This window comes from Pinus tabuliformis, chromosome 6 (genome assembly GCF_031772625.1).
Source record: "Pinus tabuliformis cultivar Carrire ecotype Pingquan chromosome 6, CPIR1, whole genome shotgun sequence".
NCBI classification, from domain to species: Eukaryota; Viridiplantae; Streptophyta; class Pinopsida; order Pinales; family Pinaceae; genus Pinus; species Pinus tabuliformis.
The window spans coordinates 139,722,027-139,746,208 of NC_142292.1; the positions used below are offsets into that span (position 1 = coordinate 139,722,027).

General features: G+C 36.4%; 1 pseudogene; it reads left to right on the forward strand.

Annotated features, from left to right (window-relative positions):
• Positions 1–66: 66 nt before the first annotated feature.
• LOC149257756 (pentatricopeptide repeat-containing protein At2g13600 pseudogene) lies at positions 67–603 on the forward strand (annotated as a pseudogene).
• Positions 604–24,182: the final 23,579 nt, after the last annotated feature.

A 24,182-nucleotide genomic window follows, 5' to 3' on the forward strand; every position in this document is an offset into this window, starting at 1 on the left:
ATCCATAGCCATATGATAAAAAGTGGGTTAGAGCCAAATGTATTTGTAGAAAACAATCTCAACAACATGTATGATAAATGTGGAAGTGCAAATGATGTGCACCAAGTGTTTGACAAAATGTATGAGTGGGATGCTATTTCATGGAATACCATGATTACAGGATATGTTAAACAAGGTGCAATTGAGTTTTCTTGCCAATTTTTTGACGAAATTCCTAAGAAGGACTTGGTTTCTTGGAATTCAATCATTGCAGGATATGCAAACACTAGGGATGGGGAGAAGGCACTTGGTTATTTTGTTCGAATGCTGAGGGCAGGGATGACGCCGGACCAGATCAGTTTCACTAGTGCTCTTGGTGTTTGTGTTGGTATTGAAGATAGAGGAGGTAAGCAGGTACATGCCCATATTTTTAGAACTAGATTTGAGTCTTGTATATTTGTGGGGAGTGCCCTTCTTGACATGTATTCCAAGTGTGGAAGCATGGAGGAAGAAAACAAAGTGTTTGACAATATGCCGGAACAGAATGTGGTGTCATGGACTGCCATGATTTTGGGTTATGCCCAGGATGGTCATGGTGAGGAGTCCCTAAGGTACAAAGATTAATTAAATGGCAAGGTCATGTTTGTGGGAATAGGTTTCAAAACACATTATAAACAAATTGGATTGTCAAGTCTGAAATACCTATTGGAAATAAAAACATTAAAGAGTATTGAACATTAATATCAAAACGTAAACAATTCACTTGGCAACCATCTATAAGAATATAACCAGTAAGGAATGTGCCATCATCTCTAACATTTTCACCCTCTTCTTGCCTCTAAGGCAGACGTCAAGGACACCATTGTTCAATATATTTTGAGATCTGTCTTGATTAGATTTGAATGCAAAATGATATTGTTGTGGATCAATGGAAAAAAAGGCATTTTTAAAAAATATTTGCACCTGTTTCATGTATATATGGCAGCACACTAGTGGAATGGATATGAATTTAATAAGATGAAATTATGTTGTTCCTAAATGAAGACAATGAAAGCTTGAGTTGATGATTTTGTACTTTATAGAAACATTAAGAAAGGGTAATGGAAAAAAATACGTATAGAGTTGGAAATAGCCTTCTATTGTCTTTAAAAGCTACATGTTTTATCCTTACTTTGGGGAGATTTTGTCATTAAAGAAAATTCTAAGCTGGACTGTAACATAAAGGCAAGAAAGCTACCCTTTTATTTGTTTACTTTCAGCAACACCAATTGGAAACTATGATGAGAGATTGCGTTAACCAAGAAAAGCTCAAAGGAAACTAGGGGAGAGGGATAAACAACAAAAAAGAATAGTTGTTGGCAAAGCATGCACAATTTTGTGCCTTTCCTCACTTGAAAAAGAAAAGGGTTTCTTCTATATATGCTTATTTGGAGCCACAGTAAAAAAGCTAGACAAATTAATTTTCTAGACTTTGGTAGGAGTAGGCAGCTTCTCACTTTTCGATTCTCTAGTTCTCAAATCACTACCACCACGTAAGCAAAGGTACTCATGGTAACCTATTGCTAGGATACATTATGGTGCAACCAATTTGTGTACTTTTTTGGGACTCTCCCATTTTGTTCGAACATTAATATGGGTTTTAGTTAGAATGTAGCAAAGAAAGGATTATAAATCGGAGAAACTACTCAAAGAATCAAAATGTGTCATGAGGCTATCTTAAATTGCACTATATACCCCATAACATCATTAGGCAACATATATCACACTAATTTATCTTTTTGAGCACGCAAGAACGTTTTAAGACCAGTGCACTTAAGAAATCTTACTGTTTTGAAAATTATTCTTGCAAGCTCTGAAATTGAATTTCTAGCTCCACCTTATAACTACATTATAACAGTCATAGGGATACTTATATCTAGCAATATCGAAAGCATTCAATTTGGTTCTGATACTCCAACAAAATTTGTCAGTCAGTCTTACATTGAATTTGTGAAAAAAGTTATCTGCTTTTTTGAATTATATATGATTGAAAAACATGTTGAGTATTAGGAAATAGATAATTGTCTACTTGTTTAACATGAATTTATTGTTATATTAATTTTCAGGTTTTTGAAGCGTAAAAAATGGTGCAAAAGTGGCGTTTATGCATTGAAGTGTCCTACTTTCCAAATCCAGGTCGAGCAGTTGTTAAATTCGTCCTTTACAATATGGCAACAAATCATTTATTTCATGGAAAGAGAGAAGTGCCTGGAATGACGACAAACAATGAGGCATATTACATTGCCCTTGTTGAAGGGCTAAAAGAGGCAAAACAACATGATGTCAATGGTATTGAAGTCTTCGCCAACTAGGAGTTGATATGTAATCAGATGAAAGGCATCTATCCAGTTTGGAAGGACAATTTAAAACCTCTTCATAAGGAAGCAATAAATTGGATTTGTCAGTTTCAACATTTTACCATCAATCGCTCTGCAAATATTGAAAATATGTCCACTAACATAATGTCCAAAGCTTTTTTAAGTACATATGTAGATGTCAAATATGACATAGGATCACCATCCACTGCAAAAAAAATAATTGATCACCACCAATATAGATCTCCATTGTGCGAATGGGTTGTAGGGAAAATTTTAAGAACCCCCCCAAATTTATATGTATAGTAAATGGACAAATCTCCATGGTATATAGGAAAAATGGAAGGCGATTTTATCAATAATATAATATGTATATATAATTTTTTGGTGAATCTCTCACCAGGCATGGCGAATATTTTACTCAATTATAAAATCTTGTAAGATCTTGGTGAGTCTTTCAATAAATAATAAAACTTTGTAAAGTCCTAGTGAATCTTAGCATTGTGAACTCTTAGAGAATTGTTTGAAAAAGTATAAAACCATATATGACAAGAGCGACATGGTGGCAATATCACTGTTTTGTTTTCACATCTCCATGACATGGAACTTGTTTATAAAATTATAAAAAATCCAACCAAGTCCCTTATAATATGCAGGTAAGCTTATAACAGAGTCTGATACCTCTACTATGCTTGTCTTCATTTAAGTGTCATAGCTTCTATACTTAACACTGTGAATCACAACTCTCTTAGAACTCAACTTTGTAGTGTAATTAAAACCTTTGGAAATTGCGTCTGACAACTCTATAAAAAGGATTAGTAAAATAGAAGCTTTTGTGAATGAGCCCACTAACTATCACTGCTAAACAATCAATCTAGACTATGAAGTCTTCCATCTTGATCACAGTCATGCTCACGATCAAGGGAGTGCGACCACCTGGCCTGACATAATGGCCATCATAGCTTCCAATAATCAACAACCACCTTGCAAGGACATCCTAGCTCATGTCTCATGAATTTTATTCATCAATCTTAACTGATATAAATCTTATAAAGATAATATTATAATCCTCTCCAGATTCACTGTTAATACAAGGGTAAAGGAGATTTTCTAGCTCAAGGCACTAGCCAATACCAACTTTGGTATTTGTGACCCCTTTGTGGGGATGCACCTACCCTACCCCATTGGGTTTATGCCTTGTAACATAATTTAAGAATCACAAGACTTTCCAATCTTCCTACTCCACTAGACACACTTTATATGCTATACATAGTGAATGGAAAAGAAGCATTAAAGAACACACAATTTCATAGAAGGAAGAAAAATCTTAGCCAGTTCAATATCAAAATCTTAACCACTGATTAATAAATAATAACAAGTAGTGTAGTCCGAGTTATTTATTTACAAACTGTAAAGAATGTAGTGGAATGGAAAATATTACTTAGGCAACCCTTCAATATTTTCTACTGATATGTCTGTGCATGTACATATGAAATTAAGAGCATTGTTGAATACAAAGTTTCCTTTTCTCTTGCCTCCATTTTGGAAAATCAGTATGAAATCAGTGTCACTTTGAATCTCCTTTCCTGTGTGGATGTTTTGACAAATCAATGTGAAATCAAAGTCACTTTGAATTTCCTTTCCTGTGAGGGATCACATCCATAGTTGATTAGTAAAAGATAATCTACTATATATTATGTTCAAGAAACTGACTGCAATCTACAGTGGAAACGAGACCTCAATTCTTATTCTGAATTTGAATATCTCAGGACAACATAAGAGATAAAAATGCATATGGCCTTAGTAGCTAGAAAACAATAACTCCATCATTACAAGACCACCTAGATTTCATCACTTAATCTAAATAATGGCACTAGTTGCAGTGCTTATTTTCATTAACACCATGGAAAAGCAACAACAATGTTTCAAAGCACACTTACTAGAAAGGTTGTAACGTTCCGAGAATATTTAATGATAGCATCGGAACCTCGTAGCTATGGTGGGTAAACTAGGGAACCCAAATCTTGGAAGATATCTCATACCAAATTTGAGAAAAAAATAAAAAAGGGGAAAAATCAAAATCTATAAATCGAGCAATGAATTGTTTACAAATAAAATAAACTTCCTTTAACTAACAGTGAAATTGTGGTGATATATTTAAATATTTAGTAAGAGGGGAACTTCAAACCATGGAATATTACCTTTCTCATCACTGTCATCCCTCAGTGACTGAGATTACAAATCAATACTTATGGAAAGATTGTAAGAAATTCTGTGAAATAGTAAAGCATAACCTCTATTTTCAAGCAACAAAATCAAGACATTTTTACATCAAGAGCCATAATTGACACATAACCAATGGATCAACTCCTTGTATGGCACAGGCTTGTTTCACAACCTCTATTTTCTCAATAACAAAATCAATACATTGTATGTGGTTATTGCCAAAAGGAAACTGCATTCTAATTTGGAAGAGGATCTTATCAAAAGCCATGGATTTATTCAAAGCTACAAAGCCTAATGGGTTATTGAAAAATAAGTTGGAATATGGGATCATGATACTTAAATTGAAAAAATATGCTTTCCTTTTAGAAACGTTACAGTTATACAATGTTTTTTGAAAGCATTAGAATTTGAAATTGGGCCTTTCTATCAAGACAAATTTTCATTAATAGAATGTACTTTCCTACCTGAAACGTTGTATATATCCAAGAAAAACTTGAAAAGCATAAGAGAACTTAGCATAATGTACTTTGTTTCCTTAACATTCTTAAAGAGTTGAGGTTCCATAAGTCATCAGGTAACTTTCGAAGGAAATGACAGTTAGTAATAGTACAATTTACAACTGAAGATGTGTCACAAATACGAGGGAGCATCTCCTCCAAATCACAAAAGTGCTCCAGGTTAAAATCTAGCATTATTGGAAGCTTAATGCTCGATTGGGTGTTATTTCACCCAGACATTTTTCCAATCTTCACTAAAATCTTAAAGATAGCTTCCCTAAGTTCTACATGAGTTTACTATGCTCTTGAAGTGGGGGCACATGCAGCCTCTCCAAGTGAATAGTCTTAAACTAAGTGAAGATAAGGTCGATAGATCATTCAGTGTGGATCTCTTTAACCCATAATTGAATACTATGTCTCTCTTGAACCCATAATTGAATACTATTAGGACTTTCAAATTTTTCATGGAACTCAAAAATGTTGGAAAAAAGTATTTGCTTCCAGAAAAGAGTAAAACTAAGGCCTCTGCTTGAGGACAATTCATGTCACACCACTAATACTTCTCCATGGAATCTATATAGGTAAACCATAAATGCAGAATTCCATTAGAATATTGTGTTTATTGAATACACAAATGAAATCATTTAAACTATCTTTTGAAATCAAAATTACCAAAATTACATATCGATAACCTAGTGGGTGTAGTATAAAATTCACCTGTGTCATTCACAAAAAGCATGAGAAAAAACCTAATACTATATATAAAACCAATAAAAATTCAAATTCATCACTTCTAGGAACCTCGTAACCACCCTGCCAATACACAAGTATGTTCCTATTTGCAGTTAGAAAAATTACCTAAATTACAATCTGTTTACTCTAGCCTATGTTGGAAAGTTATAGGAGGATGACTAGAGCAATCAATCCATTCCTTTTAGCCGTGGATTTGTTTTAGTTTAAAATAGAAGTATACAAATATACTTGTCCAATGTCTATGCTTTAACCATTCACCTTAAGATGTTTTTACAATATAATTTCCAAGTCTATTTAATATCTTTATTATCATAAAAACCAACCTATATCGATCTTAACTCCACATCTACCACTCTTAAGGGGATGAAATCTATTTATTCCTCTGAGCACTTGATAGACCAGAATTAAGATGGATCTAAGATGATAGAATTTCCCCTTTAAATAGTCTATGCTCACATGAATACCATGGGTTATCATAAACCTGGAGCTTAAAAGTTACTATTAGTAATTTATAAAAATTAATAAAATTAATAGTTGATTTTTATTTTAACCAAGCTAAAATGTTTAACATACATTAAATTACAACATCCATTTTTACTCTTGATCCACCAAGCCCCGAGAGGGATCAAATATTTTTTCACTCTATGCTAGTTTGCATATCACGATATTGGATACCTCTCGGGGATTAGTAAATACAGAGTAAAGATGGATCTATGCTGGTTTAATTCCCCCATTTAAATAGGTTACATTCCAGGTGAATACCATGGGTCAATACCTTGTGCCATTTTGGTGAATACCATGGGTCAATACCATGTGCCATTTTTATTTTTATTAATACTAATATTAGGGTTAATAATGTTTTTTTGCATGGTATTAATAATAATCTAGCCCATGGTATTTGTCCCATAGTATTTTACCCATAGGTTTCACCTAAATATAACACATTTTATGAGTGTTCGTGAATATAAGGTGACTTATGGAGTAAATATAAAAAAATGTTTTATTTGTTTTCCATACCTGTCGTTTATTTATATTTTTATTAATTTATATGGTATTTGGCCCATAGGATTCACTTAAATAAAACCTCCTTTTTGAGCCTTCATAAATAGAACGAGGGTTATGGATTAGATATAAAAAGAGGTTTTATTTATTTGCCATACGTCTAGTTTATTTATATTTTTATTTATTTACCATACCTTTTGAGTAAGTAGAAAAATCCGTTTTATTTATTAACCATACCTCCACTTTACTTATATTTTTATTTGTTTACACGCTTGCATGTATATAAGGTGACTTATGGAGTAAATATAAAAAATGTTTTATTTATTTACCATACCTCTCATTTATTTATATTTTTATTAATTTACCATACCTCTTTTATAAATATGGTATTTGGCCCATAGGATTCACTTAAATAAAACCTATTCTTGAAAATTAGGGCAAATGGAAGGTTGTAACTCCTAATTTCAAGGGCTAAATTTACCTTTTTACCCTCTCCCTTAAAATAAGGTGGGCTGAGGTAATTTGTAAAAATGTACTATGATACAAAATATTCGCCCACTAAAAATTTAAAACCCCTTAATTTCGCCGAAGGGCGAACATTCACCCCTAAAATTTTCCATGATGGGTTGTTGTTATAATTGTTCTGGGGTCTATCATAGCATGGTTCTTTCACTAAAGAAGAACTCGTTAATGTTTTATTATTTCCCAACATGCAACGATTACGGATTTTTGTATGGGAGACAAATCTACAGATAAATGTAATATATTCCATGTACATGGACAAATGTATTTTGAGAAAAGTAACTGGTTCATGGTTTTGTAATTATCATTAATACATTATGGTGTTGTCTGATCCTTCCAAACACCTTCTCAGATCTTTGTTTTCCTGAGAGATATTGATATGCTATGTGATTTGTTCATTGGTTGTTGATCAGTGATGAAAGGTTTGTTTACTATGTTTATGAGGAATTTATTCTTAATGATGGTATTATTTCTCAATCACCTAGTCACTCTTCCTGTCTCTACCTTGGATTTCATCACAATAGTTTTCCCAGATCAGAACTCTGGCTTGACTTCTTTGTATTTCAGATCTTGTGCTTGTGGATTTATCATCATAGTAAGGACCCAGACTTTTTAAAACAAAGCAAATCTTGCTCATTCTTAGTGTGTCATAAGTAAGGAAATGTCAATATTTCTCCAAGAAATCACATTCATCATGATGGTCTACTATGCTAAATCTCCCATGTGATCACTCCACTTCCTCCAAATATTGCACTAGTTTTTCCTCTACAAAGGGATTCTTAGATAAAAACTAGAATATCTATGAAAGGGTGACCATAGTATCATGCCCTGCTTTAACAAAGTTTAGAATTGCATCTTACACTTTTTTTGTCTTTTTTTAATGTATACTTATAGATTCTCCTCAAAAAAACAATATTGACAACAAATAAAATTTTACCTTACCTTTATATGCATTCATGAGATTTATGGGGTTTTGTATGATGGGATAAGAAAAAATAGTCCAAAAATGATATATGAATCAATATGGATAGACATAGCCAAATTTGAGATTAGGCCAGGATCTGAGTTTTGTAAGAAATTGAATTGTAGAGTGTGGGAAGGGAACTGATAAGAGGAACTCATTAATGTAAGCTTCTATGGAAAGTGAATCACACAGAATGATCATTTTCTAATGCACCTGAAACTATACCCAGATAGCCTGCTGCATGAATAACATGGAAATGAGCATCCCAAAAAGTTCTCCAGCTACCCTGGTAAACCTGTTGATAATTGAGCATGCACCCAGAATGACCAACAAAACCAACAAGAATGCAGTCCAAACACATACCCTGTGTATAATGAGTAGAGCACTTGTAGTTATTTAATGTGAAATTACATCTATTTGCATAAATATCTATTGGTGTTGATAAAAAAACTACAGAAATACAACGTATTGTAGGTATCAAACATTCTACAATTGAAATTTCGAATAAATTTGAAACTTGATACAAGGTGATCAAATTTCAAGTGCATGACTCTAGACTCTAAACACAAACTGATTCTTTTGAAATCTTCAAGTCAATGATATCTACTTTATTAAAACATTTTATCATACCCAACTACATCAAAAGAAGCACATGTGAAAAATGATCCCTCAAGGAATAAGTACATTCTATTGGACAACAATTGCAAGGTTTGCAATGCATTGAGCCAAGCAGTGTAACAGTAAATAGGCTGAATGCATAGAATCTATGTTGTTGCAATGGCACAATGATTTACCATCACAACAATGCTAACAACATCGTGCTTTTATGGTGATCCAACCTAGGTCATATTCCCCCCTGCCTTCATTGGCAAGTTTGGTAACTCATAAAAATCAGCTTATCCTAAATTTCTCACACAGTTGGCAAAATGATTTACCATCACAACCATGCGAAGAACATTGCCCCTTGCAGTTATCCAACCTAGGTCATATTTTCTCACCTGTATTCATTGGCAACCTATAAAGGAGGGAAGGTTCAACCAGCTTATCCTAAATTTCTCACACATCTGCCCAAAGAGTAAGATTGTTTTTTGAAATGAATTATCTGGCTAAAAGAAAGTTTATTAATCAAGACACAAATTAGAGGTCTTGTTGTTTACCTGCTTACATGTGCAGGTTATCAATGTTAAAAGAACAAAGAGTTAGAAAGATGGAAGAGATCAACTTAAGAATCCCAGTTAGGAACTCATCACATTAGCAAAACGAAATTACACTAATGTCCTACAAGAAAGACAAATGTATCTTCCTATTGAAGGATTTTCTTGAGACACATGTATTCCGATAGATTAAATTGGCCAATGTTTTGAAATAATAAGTTTCAAACCCGCTTATAGTCTAACAATCAATAGTTCCAGAATAACATTGGCCAAATTGACATATCCTAACATAGACCTATACTCAACACTATATATCATCTAACCCAAAACCAATGCAGCAATATCTGCAGTAAAAAACAAAAGTGTAATTATTTTGACTTTGTTAAATGAAATTATCTAGTTGCTTAGTTGAAGGAGTCTCTCCTTCCCTAAATGTCTTGAACTGCACCACCAAAAGTTCAGAGGTCACCCAACCAACGGGGAAGGAATATGGAAAAAGGAAAGAGAAACATAATACATAGCAAACACTGAACCATTGATAACCATTTTAGTAGTGTGCATGTTTTGGAATTTTTGATGATATTGACACTTCCGAAAAACTGTAGTGTTCCAAAATATGGAATCTGATACTTTTGGCATTTTCTTCTTAAAGGGAAAATTTAAACATCCAGAAACAATATTGGCCTTAATAGAAGACTATAGTACTAACAACAGAAGGAGAAACAACGCCGGTGGCTAGTAACAACGTTTGATTTCTAAAAAATCCTTAGTATATACAATCTGAAACTATTCTGAGATGTTGTGGATGCCAAGTAAGGGAAAATCCAAGGCAGTATTGTTGTTGGGAAAAGTATCTATTCAGAACGCCCCTATCCCACTCTAAGGTGTGACAGTGCCTTAGCAACAAACAAGGAAAACTACTTGAGTATTCTTCTTTATGAAATGTAAACAGAGAGGAAGGATGAACTAACCTGTGTCTTGCGCTAGTTTGTTGATCCAATCGCTCTCCTCTTCAGCAGCTTCCAGCTACCTACTCCCTTATTGACCCAGCTTCACCAAGTTCCTGTAAGATCACAGAAGAGAGAAACTACACGAAGATACAGATTTACATTCATAAAAATCTTACGATCAGATTAAGCTAAACATGCAAATATAACAAAACATCACTGATAAACAAGCATGTAGAAGAAACCCAAATAGTTTTATTGATGCAATAAGAAAATCCAGGAGGAGATACAACCAAGTGAGTCCTGATCAAGCATCTACCTCCCAGCAAAGGAATCCATTCCTCACCTCCAACAAAGCATAAATCACCCAATGCACTAATCTCAATCTCAAAACCAACAGCAATTCTCTGCAAAGTACAAAATTCCAGCCTCCTGGATCTCTGAGATGAGGGATCCATATATAGATGTAAGCAGAGAGGATGAGTCAGCTTATGTTTTGACTTGTGGCTTCTCTCTGTCAGTTCTTGCTTCCACTTGGAGACTGAGAGCCTCTTACTCATCATTGGTCGAATTCAGTGAGGCAAGTGTCATTAGAGAAGATTCTGGAAGCTTCCATTGCCTCTCCACCTTGTTGGATGACTCTGCCAATTGTCATTTCCCGCTCAACGCACCTGGGTAGTGCATTCAAGTGCGTTGCAACGCACCTAGCCAGTGTATTTGGGTGCTTTGCAACGCAGTCAGCTAGTGGAGCATCTGAATTGATCCTGATTTGACTAGTTTTGAGCAGTTTCTGGTGGAGAACTTCTGGGAGAAGCTGTCATTGGTTGACCTTGTTCCTCTAGGGGTAGGAACAACACTTTTAGGGACTTTGGATCCCTTGGTTTATGGAAATTTCATGCTTATAGTTGTAAGGCACAAAAATGTCTATAACAGTTGCCCCCTAAAGTATGAGGCCGTTTATTGGGTGAAATGCTTTATTAGGAGGATCCGAAGTTCTTTCAATGCTGGGAGGAGACCTGTAATAAGATACAATACATTACATTATTTTCATACTGTTTTCATGATCTAGCTGAGGCGGGCATTCCCATGCTCAGCTTTATAAATTCATTTTTATGTACACAGGACAGACAATCGTCTGATGGTAGGCTGATGATTTTGATGAAGTCATCATCCTTTTGGTAGGATGATTATCTGTGCTGCAATGCTGTACATGTCAATGTCTTTATTTTTCCTGAATATATATCGCAGCCTGGATGGATGAAACTAGATCCGGGGTCTTCAATCTCGTCCGATCTTCACTCGAAGTACAAGTCGATCCATGTGAGAAATATTTTGAAGTCAAACATGGAAAGACATCACTTGATTACCAGTCAATGATGTAAACTGTTAACAAGCGCGAGAGGAATCACCGATAAGGATGATGACCCTCAAGGTACAACAGTACAATTCACGTGGTGTGAATAAAGGACTTGGTGTCGAACACCACGCAAAATCTCTCGGTCGAAGGTCATTGATGTATACCTGTCGCCGGAAGTGAGAAACTTGCCATTGAGGCATGCAAGCTTCAAAGTACTGAATGGGGTGTTCCTAGATCAACTTCTTGGATAATGAGCTGATGTCGATAAGAAGTGATCCGTCAAAGGAGGGCCTTGATGAATCCCACATCAGTGACATGGAACGGAGAAAATGATTTTGATGGAGGTGAAAACAATCTGATGATATATGGTTCAGGATGGCGGTCATGAAGGAATGAAGTATAATGTATGGTAGTGGATGGGACACGGGTGACTTCTCTGGATGACTTCTCTTGAACATGTCGGCGACACTTATGTGATGGATTGGTAGCATTTACCCCAAATGTGGATGGTATGGCGAGACCATGGTGATGTGACCGGTGAATGAAACAACCCAACCCGACTCAGGCACGGAGTTGAAGTGTCATGTTCAAGAGCGACTTGCTACCAATAAAGATTCTTTGAGTTTCTTCCCAATTTTTCCCCAGTCATTGCTGACCAGTACCTCTTTATTTTTGTCAAGCTTGAGGAGGATAACATATGCTTGTTCTATAATTTTCCCTTCGGGAAAACCCATCGCTATGTTTTAACGAGCCTAGCGATAGTGAAACTCGTTCTCGTCTAAAGACAAGTTTGTCGCTATTAATATTTTTAATGAGTCTAACGACAAAGATAACTCAGTCCTTTTCATTTTTAGAGAGTCTGAAAAGGTACGTAAAGGTAACTCCAAAATTCATTTTTCGTCATCTAATCCCTTAAGTCTGAAAAAGTATAAAATAATACAAAAGGGATGAATTTTCGATAGTTTTAACGAGCCGAACAAAACAACCGCTCGATCTTTTTGTGCAATAATCCCTCAGGTCCAAAAAGATTAAAATCTAGAGGAGGGATAGCTCTTCCAGTCGCTTTAACAAGCTGGAAGGCCAAAACTCGGCAATCTTTTCATATTTTACGAGTCAAATGAAAAGAGCTTAAGGAGACTCGTCTTTTGAGGAACGAGTGATAAAATGGGTAGTAGCTGATTCCAAGTAAGGGTTGGAATTTTCCAAGCACGGCAGTGTCATAAGGATGGCTAATGAAATCACTCTTCGTAGCTGTTCCTCAAAATGGGTAAACAATCAAATGGAGGTGAATGATCGACCAATGGAAAAGTGGAGGTGATGGTGCAAACACGACCAAGGCTTTAATGGCTGATAATGTTACATTGACGGTGGTTATTTAATGGAGGATAGTTCATTTTTTAATGAGCTTAAACGCAGATTGAAACACTTGCTCAGTCTTATGTTTATTTTTTAACGAGCATGAACTATGTGCTAAAACTGCTCGATAATCCAGTCATATGATAAGAATGTCTCATATAAGATGCCATTTTTTATGGAGCTTGCGCCTTACAAAGCTCTGCCCCGCATCCTTTCGTTATGCAAGTTCGGAAACGACTAATCCTACGAGTTTAAAGGGTTAGCCTACAGGTTTAAAGGGAGGACCTAAAAATTTAAAAAATAAATAGCCGCCCCTTGCTTGCACTCCAAAAGGTTTGCATGCCCCTAGGTATAAAAAAGAGTTTCAAGGTTACCTCTACTTCACTTCCGCCAAAACAATTGTTTTAATGAGAGAGGCCTACCTCTTATAGGTCACCCAAAGATTGTTCTATTAATCTTTCAAACAAAGCACTTCTTCGGCGATGTCTACCGAGATAAACAAAGGTGAGCGACGATGCCCGCCAACTCACATAACTTTGACAAGAGAATCTTGTTCTAGAACAACCCCTCTTCCAATCATGGACGGGGTACGGACTAGTCATATTCTCCCACAGAAACCTACTCTATACCCGAAGTTTTCCTGCCGAAGCAGACCAGGATGCATGCCCCCTGGGTTCTAGTCATATCCTTCCGAATTACTCGCGCTCATCGGGAGGACGGACCGTGGGTTGAGACATTTCTTGTGTGAAGAGACCATTTAGGGATGGTATATGACTATTTGTGATGCGTGATCCGGGAAATGAAAGCTGGTCCACGAGCTTGACCACTCTTCCTTCGTGCGGAAAACACATTACTCTAAGGAGTGAGGAGACGATGGCTCCCATGCAATAAATATAGTCTCGTCCAAGGAGTAGGTTATAATCCAAGGGTCCTTGAATGACCATTACGTTCATTTGAACGGTCTTCCCTTTCAATGTTATGGGCACATTGGGGAGGATCCCTAAAGGTCGACTAGTTCCTTTATCAAAGCCTGTCAGATTTCTCATCTCAGGAAAAAGCGATGGCAAACCAAGCGCTTTCCAAGCAGTAGAGGAAAGGATACTCACAGAAGCCCCCTCATCTATGATGGTACCAGCCATGACCATTCTATATATTTGGACGATAATTCTGAATGGTATGCTTCCTGGTAAACGGGGTCTGCCTAGTTGATTCCAGTCGAAGGAGACAACTAGGTTGCTTGGAGGTGGGACCGAGTAGACGACCGGGTACGGCTTTGACGAACTTCCTTCCTGCGATAAAGGAATGGGTAGGTTTCCCCCGTGTTCGTCGGAGTCTGTGTTGATGAAGAGAATTCGGACGGTGTCATCCTTGTTCTCTTCAGTGACTGTGTCATTCGAAGATAAAACCTCTGAAGGCAAGACCGGGTCAACTGCCGCCTCGACCTTTTGAATTTCGTCGGGTATGGATTCAGCTGGTTCATCTTCAATGACAGGCGCTTCAGCTGACCACTTGAGCGGGCTAGCTGGATTTTCAACTAACGAAGGACTCGGCAGGAGTTTTTTATATCCAGGAGGGAGTCGTAACGGTGAAACTGGACAATCATCCAAAACTCTTTTAGCTTCGTCTAAGAAGGGACAACGGTGGAGGGCATGATCGCCTTCGCATAGTTTACAGGGAGATCTAGCTCTCCCTTTTTGTCCTGGGACTTCACTTTCGCTAGTTGACGGTGTGCTTTTAACATGGCTATCGGAGGTTGACGCCACCAGATTGTGAAAACGGGGAGACCAATCCCTTAGTATCCGAGGGATGCAGGGACAATCTCTGTGAAAGTGGTCTCCGTTGCAAATGACACATGGCGATTTAGGCCTGGTCAGTGCAGTGTGTGGATTTTCGTTAGACGACACTCGTTTGCCCCCATTCGCTTTTGGCTCCTTCTTCTTCTTCTCTTTCTTCTTCCTTTCCTTCTTCTCCTTAGGAACTTAACTTTTGGCTTTGCCAGCCCCATCAAGCGAAGAGGAAGGAGGAGAGGAAGAATTAGAGGAAGTAGAAGATTGGTGGGTAACTCTGGACTGGTCTAACTGCTGATTCGATTGTTCAGGAATAGTGGTGTTCTGAACGACATTGGTTGAGAAGAGCCAGACTGGCAAGCCAATTGTCAGTCCTGGAAGTGACAATGTGGCCATGTGGGGTGCACCAACATCTCCCCAAGAGGAGAAGGGACTAGGATTTCCACCAAGGGGAATTCCTTGGTTGGTAGACTCCATTTTCTCAACCTAAGATCAACGTAGGAAAAGGGGATGAATATCCTGTTTAAAATAAATTTTACGACGCTTGGACACAACTTGTTTTTTCAATTTTAAAGAGTCGAGAAAAAACAAAAGATGACTCTAGTCTCCTTCGATTTTTAATGAGCCTGAAGTGACAAGTGCTCAGATGGACCTTTTCCGTTAAGGAGTCTGAAAAGGAACGAAAGGGACTGATTTGGAGATCTAGGTAGAGGGTGTGCCAAACCAATCACAAAACTGCAGAATACGTTTTACGGTACGGCAGTCAATCTTCCTGAATGCTGTGTTCGGTGCATTGCGATCAGTAGGGCGGCTGACACGGCTTCCTATGGATAAAAGGTTTTAAGCCTATAGGGGTCTCCCAATATATACTCGACGGTACGTGGGAGCACAATCTGTACTGGCACTTATCGTCTCACAGTGGAGGAATCACCCAACCATCAGTGAGGACAACAGTTACCAGGCTTTACGATGCCGGAACACGTCTCTAGCCTAGACCTCTATGTTGTGCGTTAAGTTCCAAAGCGTTGTTAGATTCATTCAATTTATTTTAAGTTGATATTTTTTAGAAGTTTGCTTTTTTGGATCACCACAAGATGTAGATGTAATTCCTAAATGCAATCTAAAGATGATAAGCAAGCATTTATCTCTTTTCAACAATGAAAATCCTAGCTACAAGGGGAAAAGAAAGACACAATCTTTTCTCAAAGAGAAAAGAGCACACTGTAAATGCACTTTTCCTAAATCAAACCATACAAACTATCAATATGCAAATGCACAAATGCATGTATTTGTTTTCACTTTCTTAATATTGATGCCTAAAAAGAAAGTTGATGTACAAATTTGAATTTGCTTTCAAGTGAAAAACACAAACAAGCTTCTTTTCCGAAATCAAAAGGGTAGAGAAGATTACGACACTTTATGATTTTGAAATAAACACTCGTTTCAACACTAGAAAGAGACAAATTCAAACCAAAGCAAAAGTAAAAAGTATAATCAACTGTCAACAACAAAGAAACTTTCTCCTAAGATCAAAATCGACACTTACGACAGATCTAAATCTAAGGACGACAATATGACTATTTTACTTTTCAATGGAAAATTGTAAATGATGTAACAAATACACAAAGAACACCTACAGTATTTTTGTACAAAGTAGGCGGAATTAAGGCAGAGAAAAGGGGTTTTCAGATAGGTACACACACTGATAACAGGCTGCAAAAAACAGAGATAAAATTGAACAAAATGAAGCAAAGAACCTCAGCTGCACAGGGCAAGGGCTGATCAGCGCACTTGCTGCACAGAGAAACTGAATTGCAACGCAGGTAGCCCTCTCGGGACCTGCGTTGAAATGCAGAACCTCTTCACAGAGCCTGCGCTGGGGCAGAAACGAGACTTCTATCCGGGTTCTGGGTCACGGTTTGCAGTTTAATCTATGGATTTTGGCCGAGTAAAAGCTATCAGTAAGGTACAATTAGAGGGATTATTTAAAGGAGGACTAAGAGCTATCACAAAGGGAAATTAGAGTATTTGTGGATCAGATGTTCAAATCATAAACAAATCCAATAGGTGGATTGAAGTAGCAGCTACTTTGCATTTGATAATGGCAAATGTAGTTCAATTGCTACTTCTGTGTTTATGAAGCAAACAACAAAAGAAACACAAACAAAATAACTAGACACGTTCCCCAGTGGAGTCGCCATTTTTTTGTTGGGAAAAGTATCTACTCAAAACACCCCTATCCCACTCTAAGGTGTGATAGTGCCTTAGCAACAAACAAGGAAAACTACTTGAGTATTCTTCTTTATGAAATGTAAACAGAGAGGAAGGATGAGCTAACCTGTGTCTTGCGCTAGTTTGTTGATCCAATCGCTGTCCTCTTCAGCAGCTTCCAGCTACCTGCTCCCTTACTGACCCAGCTTCACCAAGTTCCTGCATGATCACAGAAGAGAGAAACTACACGAAGATATAGATTTACATTCATAAAAAGCTTAGGATTAGATTAAGCTAAACATGAAAATATAACAAAACATCACTGATACACAAGCATGTAGAAGAAACCCAAATAGTTTTATTGATGCAATAAGAAAATCCAGGAGGAGATACAACCAAGTGAGTCCCGATCCATCATCTACCTCCCAGCAAAGGAATCCCTTCCTCACCTCCAACAAAGCATAAATCACCCAATGCACTAATCTCAATATCAAAACCAACAACAATTCTCTGCAAAGTACAAAATTCCAGCCTCCTGGATCTCCGAGATGAGGGATCCATATATAGATGTAAGCAGAGAGGATGAGTCAGCTTATGTTTTGACTTGTGGCTTCTCTCTGTCAGTTCTTGCTTCCACTTGGAGACTGAGAGCCTCTTACTCATCACTGTTCGAATTCAGTGAGGCAAGTGTCATTGGAGAAGATTCTGGAAGCTTCCATTGCCTCTCCACCTTGTTGGATGACTCTGCCACTTGTCATTTCCCGCTCAACGCACCTGGGTAGTGCATTCAAGTGCATTGCAACGCACCTAGCCAGTTTATTTGGGTGCTTTGCAACGCAGTCAGCTAGTGGAGCATCTGAATTGATCTTGATTTGACTAGTTTTGAGCAGTTTCTGGTGGAGAACTTCTGGGAGAAGCTGTCATTGGTTGACCTTGTTCCTCTAGGGGTAGGAACAACACTTTTAGGGACTTTGGATCCCTTGTTTTATGGACATTTCATGCTTATAGCTGTAAGGCACAAAAATGTCTATAACAAGTATGAATCGATGAACATTGTTCTTGGCATAAATAGTGTCTTTCATATTAATTGCAATAACTCCCAAAGAGCCTGCCTTTATAGTGACAAAAAGCCTCTTTATAAAGAAAATTCACACTTTTTTTAGTAACAGAACGGAATTGGTGAAAACTCCTCAATCAATACAATCAGAAACTATCCCAATGAGGTGTGGGCACCAACTCAGGGTAAATCCAAGGTAGTATGAAAGCTGGTCCTGGCCCAAATAGTCAATTCCAGACAACTTGCAACAGAATTTTTTCCATAAAGCCTGCCATTATAATGCCTAAAAGGCTACTCATAATGAAAAATCCTAGCTTTTAAAATTAGACTATTGACACTGGCTAACTAGACATTTTTGTAAACTCCCACTTTTCTCTATACTGATTGATATAATTAAGCTAATTATTCTTGTTAGATTTCCTAACTGCCTTTTTCCTTGATTCCCTTCATTAGACTAATATTTTTGTCTTTTGAGTAATGAATAATAACTAATTTTGAAGCTGATCATCCTCAAGTATTGTAACAATCCCCCCAATTTGAATTGCTTTGCCCCAAAAGCAATGGCAGTGATGAGTGTTGTAGGACATATCATCTTCTTGTGTTAGCTCATTTGTTGGTATAACTTTCCTCTAACTGGTGGCAGTCCATGGGGCAGTTCTTGGAAGACATCTGTAAATTTTGCAAAGCAACATGAGTTAAAAATCTGAACTATCTTTCTATTGCAGAATGCCTGTAGACGCGGGTTTGATCGAGAACTTGCTGCTCAATAATTCTATTATCAGAAATAATAAATATCAAATACCAACCTGGATTCATTTCTCAAATATGAACATGCCTTAGACAATCCAACCAATCATGATTAGAGCATTTGTGGCATATAAATAAGGTTGTTTCCTCATGAATAACTCATTCCTTCAAATCCAATAGTGACTTTGTATCCAGAATGGTGCAATAACTTGTCAGCTCATATTATTGCAGACACTTGTTCAACATTTAATATTTTATTGTGCTTTTGATAAGATCTACTCCTATATTGAACAATAATTCTATGCTTTCCAAGGAGACTATCCAAAGCATATTAACATTCACCCCATTCTTGCTTAAAATTGAAAAAGAAGCCATATAAGGTTGGCAGTCAGTGTACACCAATGCATGTGAAAAAGCATTAAATTTGGTCGATTTCTGAGTTGATTGCTACTTTTCTAGATGTTACCTATCTAGGAAGACATGGTTCTAGAAGAGCATCCTCATATGCTGGTTGAGATACCTCTTGTTTACAAATGGTCTAACAGTGATGGTTAGCTTCTTGAGCAACAAGAGTTGTTCCAGAATCTCTAAACAAATTTTGGTTGACATCTGAACTCATTAAAATAATTAATATCTTAATCATTATGTTGAACAGGGACCAATCATCATTAAAGTATTTTTGGCATATAAATAAGGTTGTTTTCTCATGAATAAATCATTCCTTGAAATCCAGTTGTGACTTTGTATCCAGAACGACGCAATAACTTGTCAGCTCATATTATTGTAGACACTTGTTTAGCATTTAATATTTTATTGTGCTTTTGATAAGATCTACTCCTATATTGAACAATAATTCTATTCTTTCTAAGGAGATTGTCCAAAGCACATTAAAATTCACCCCATTCTTGATTAAAATTGAAAAACAAGCCATATAAGGTTGGTAGTCGATGTACACGAGTGCATGTGAAAAAGCATTAAATTTGGGCAATTTTTGAGTTGATTACTACTTTTGTAGCTATTGGCTATCCATGAAGACATGGTTCTAGAAGAGCATCCTCATAGGCTGGTTGAGATACCCCTTGTTTACAAATGGTCTAATAGTGATGGTTAGCTTCTTGAGCAACAAGAGTTGTTCCAGAATCTCTAAACAAATTTTGGTTGACATCTGAACTCATTGAAAGAATTAATAGCTTAATCATTATGTTGAACAGGGACCAATCATCATTAAAGCATTTGTGGCATATAAATAAGGTTGTTTTCTCATGAATAACTCATTCCTTCAAATCCAGTAGTGAATTTGTATCCAGAATGATGCAATAACTTGTTAGCTCATATTATTGCAGACACTTGTTCAACATTTAATATTTTACTGTGCTTTTGATAAGATCTACTGTTATTTTGAACAATAATTCTATGCTTTCCAAGGAGACTGTCCAAAGCATATTAACATTCACCCCATTCTTTCTTAAAATTGAAAAGAATCCATATAAGGTTGGTAGTCAGTGTACACCAATGCATGTGGAAAAGCATTAAATTTGGTCGATTTCTGAGTTGATTACTACTTTTGTAGCTGCTGCTTATCCATGAAGACATGGTTCTAGAAGAGAATCCTCATAGGCTGGTTGAGATACCCCTTGTTTACAAATGGTCTAACAGTGATGGTTAGCTTCTTGAGAAACAAGAGTTGTTCCATAATCTCTAAACAAATCATGGTTGGCATCTGAACTCATTGAAATAATTAATAGCTTAATCATTATGTTGAACAGGGACCAATCATCGTTAAATCATTTTTGGCATATAAATAAGGTTGTTTTCTCATGAATAACTCAATCATTCAAATCTAGTAGTGACTTTGTATCCAGAACAACGCAATAACTTTTCAGCTCATATTATTGCAGACACTTGTTCAACATTTAATATTTTATTGTGCTTTTGATAAGATCTACTCCTATATTGAACAATAATTCTATGCTTTCCAAGGAGACTGTCCAAAGCATATTAAAATTCACCCCATTCTTGCTTAAAATTGAAAAACAAGCCATATAAGGTTGGCAGTCAGTGTACACGAATGCATGTGAAAAATCTTTAAACTTGGTCGATTTCTGAGTTGATTGCTACTTTTGTATATGCTGCCTATCCATGAAGACATGGTTCTAGAAGAGCATCCTCATAGGCTGGTTGAGATACCCCTTGTTTACAAATGTTCTAACAGTGATGGTTAGCTTCTTGATCAACAAGAGTTGCTCCAGAATCTCTAAACAGATTTTGGTTGACATATGAACTCATTGAAAGAATTAATAGCTTAATCATTATGTTGAACAGGGACCAATCATCATTAAAGCATTTGTGGCATGTAAATAAGTTGTTTTCTAATGAATAACTCATTCCTTCAGATCCAGTAGTGACTTTGTATCCATAATGGTGCAATAACTTGTCAGCTCATATTCTTGCAGACACTTGTTCAACAATTAATAATTTATTGTGATTTCGATAAGATCTACTCCTATATTAAACAACAATTCTATGATTTCCAAGGAAAGTATCCAAAACATATTAAAATTCACCCCATTCTTGCTTAAAATTGAAAAAGAAGCCATATAAGGCTAGCTGTCAGTGTACACCAATGCATGTGAAAAAACATTAAATTTGGTCGATTTCTGAGTTGATTGCTACTTTTGTAGCTGCTGCCTATCCATGAAGACATGGTTCTAGAAGAGCATCCTCATAGGTTGGTTGAGATACCCCTTGTTTACAAATGGTATAAGAGTGATGGTTAGCTTCTTGAGCAACAAGAGTTGTTCCAGAATCTTTAAAAAAATCTTGGTTGAGATCTAAACTCATCGAAAGAATTAATAGCTTAATCATTATGTTGAATAGCAACCTGCCTTCCACCCTCCTCCCCTAAAAAAATACCGGTTACCCATTTTTCTCGCATTTCAGGCACTTGGGGAACCCTAGTAAATGTACACAAACTGCTGAGAACTTAATTAGGGATTCGGGACTTGCTGGCCATTTCAGGGATGTTCTGGGTAGATTTCATGGATATCCCAGACATGTAGTTTTAGTTTTGAGTCTTGAAAATGGATATGAATAATTAAATACCATTATCATTTTCTCCATCAATTTTGTTTTGTATTACGCTGAATCTAAATCTTCTGTACGAATTGCAGCTTAAAAGATGGGTTTAGTATGATGGATTTGTATTTTGATCCTACAACTAGCATACTGTAAATGATAAGAAAATATACCTATAAAATGGTAAAAGCATAGAACAGTTAGACTCTGCTTTTATGAAGTGGCTAAGAGTTTTATAGTTCTATAAGTGATTAGATCATAGGATCCATATATTTGGGGATTCTACTTGTCTTTTATGCATTGTGGGCATGGAAAAGTTTATAATTTCTTTTAGAAACAATGCCATTTCTGGGCCCAAGCCATGTCAAATTCATGACAATGCAAAGATGTCTATGATTTCCCTGGGACCCATATTCTGGGGAAGATGGATTCATTTGGATTCAGAATGAATCCAACATAAATGTCACATTTTTGGGTACTCCAGAATATAAAAAGAAATGATGAAAAAATCTCATTAAATATACCTTTTGTGGAATTCTAGAACCTAATTTTTTTTTCAAATAATTGAACCGCAACGATATTTTTAAATGCTGTCAAATTTTATAAATTCTGTTAAGAGAAATGAGCAAGGACAAAAATTCTTGGAACATTTATAAAGTGTAATTTAACATGGGATTTTGTAGTTCCTAGAAAATGCCTAATCCATTTCAACTATCAGGGGCAGGTGGGTATAGGAATACTGTCATTACTATATGCATCACAAAGCCATTTGATCAACAACGAAAATATGGTGAAGGGAGCAGATTTCAAAGAATGAATCAGTGTTTTCATTGGCATGTTCGAGGAACATAGATGGAATAGAGTGGACACTTGCAAGGATCTTCCTTATTAGCTTAATTTGGTTAATTAATAATTTAAAGGGGTTATCATTGGAATGATAAGTACAATGATTGCAATGGATCTACTTTACTGACATAAAAAGGAAGATACCAAAATGGAGTGGAGCTAAAAATCAAAGGTTTGGAAATATAACAAATTACTATCAAGAAATTCAGTGCAATGGATTCCATTATATTCAATTTATTACAAAATGCTAGAACTATTTCTTGAAGACCGTGGAAACTGCCACAGTATTGAATAATACTTCCCTTGTGCTTCCAGAGCATCATTTCATGTAATGATGTTTATACAAAAGGTAAATTAATCTATCACAACTTTATCACTTGCTGTACAACTGGAAGTTGGAAAACCATGGACTAGATAAAATACAAGCCTTCAACCATCACCATCACTTCCATGATGTGTTTTACAACAAAAAATATTTGTATAGATAAACATTGTGTACTTGGAAAAAGACCACATTGTGTGATTGGATGAGAATTGCATGCTTGGAAAAAGACCACTTGTGTGCTTGGCTGAGAATTTATGTCTTCCACATTAAGGTTCAATGCATGGACAATCCTGGTTGGAAGCAGAACTATACAACAACCTGAAAAAAAGAGCATCCACCTTAAAATTTTGAAAATTAATCAGCACCATCATTATCCTAGAAGACCATAAACTCTATGTGACCAGGAACTTCAACACGCATATATACACGAGCACACAAGATCAAAATAAACACTTTCATCGAACACAAAACTAAAAGATAACAACCGACGTTGATTTTGGCAATAGGACAATTAACACTTTATCACAGGCATCAAAGGACAGAACATCATTCAGTGAACATCAAAAAATCATGAAGAGGGCATGTTCAACATAACATAACAATCTACTACGCTATCATATACTATTCCATGAAGGCAAAATTAGCTTGATGAAGTAATGAAAATCCAACGAGATCTCTGACTAGAGGCAAGGAATCAAAATTCCAACAACAAAAAATGCAATGATAAGGTTCAAACCTCATTGGCCTTTGACCATCTAACCATAACTTTATAAAGATGTAAAATATAAAGATCTATAAATCTAATAAACACTTAACCATGATTATTGGTATGAGAACATAGTAACTACATGTTTAAGTATAAAAATCAAACATGTTGCATGAACATAAATAAGTAAAGAGATTCTATTTGACAGCCAGCATGATGGATAGGGAAAAAATAACAGCATGGGCAATGAACCCATATGATGGCCCTTCTCCTCAACCATGAACAAGCACAAAAAGGGATTTAAAGCCCATGACTTT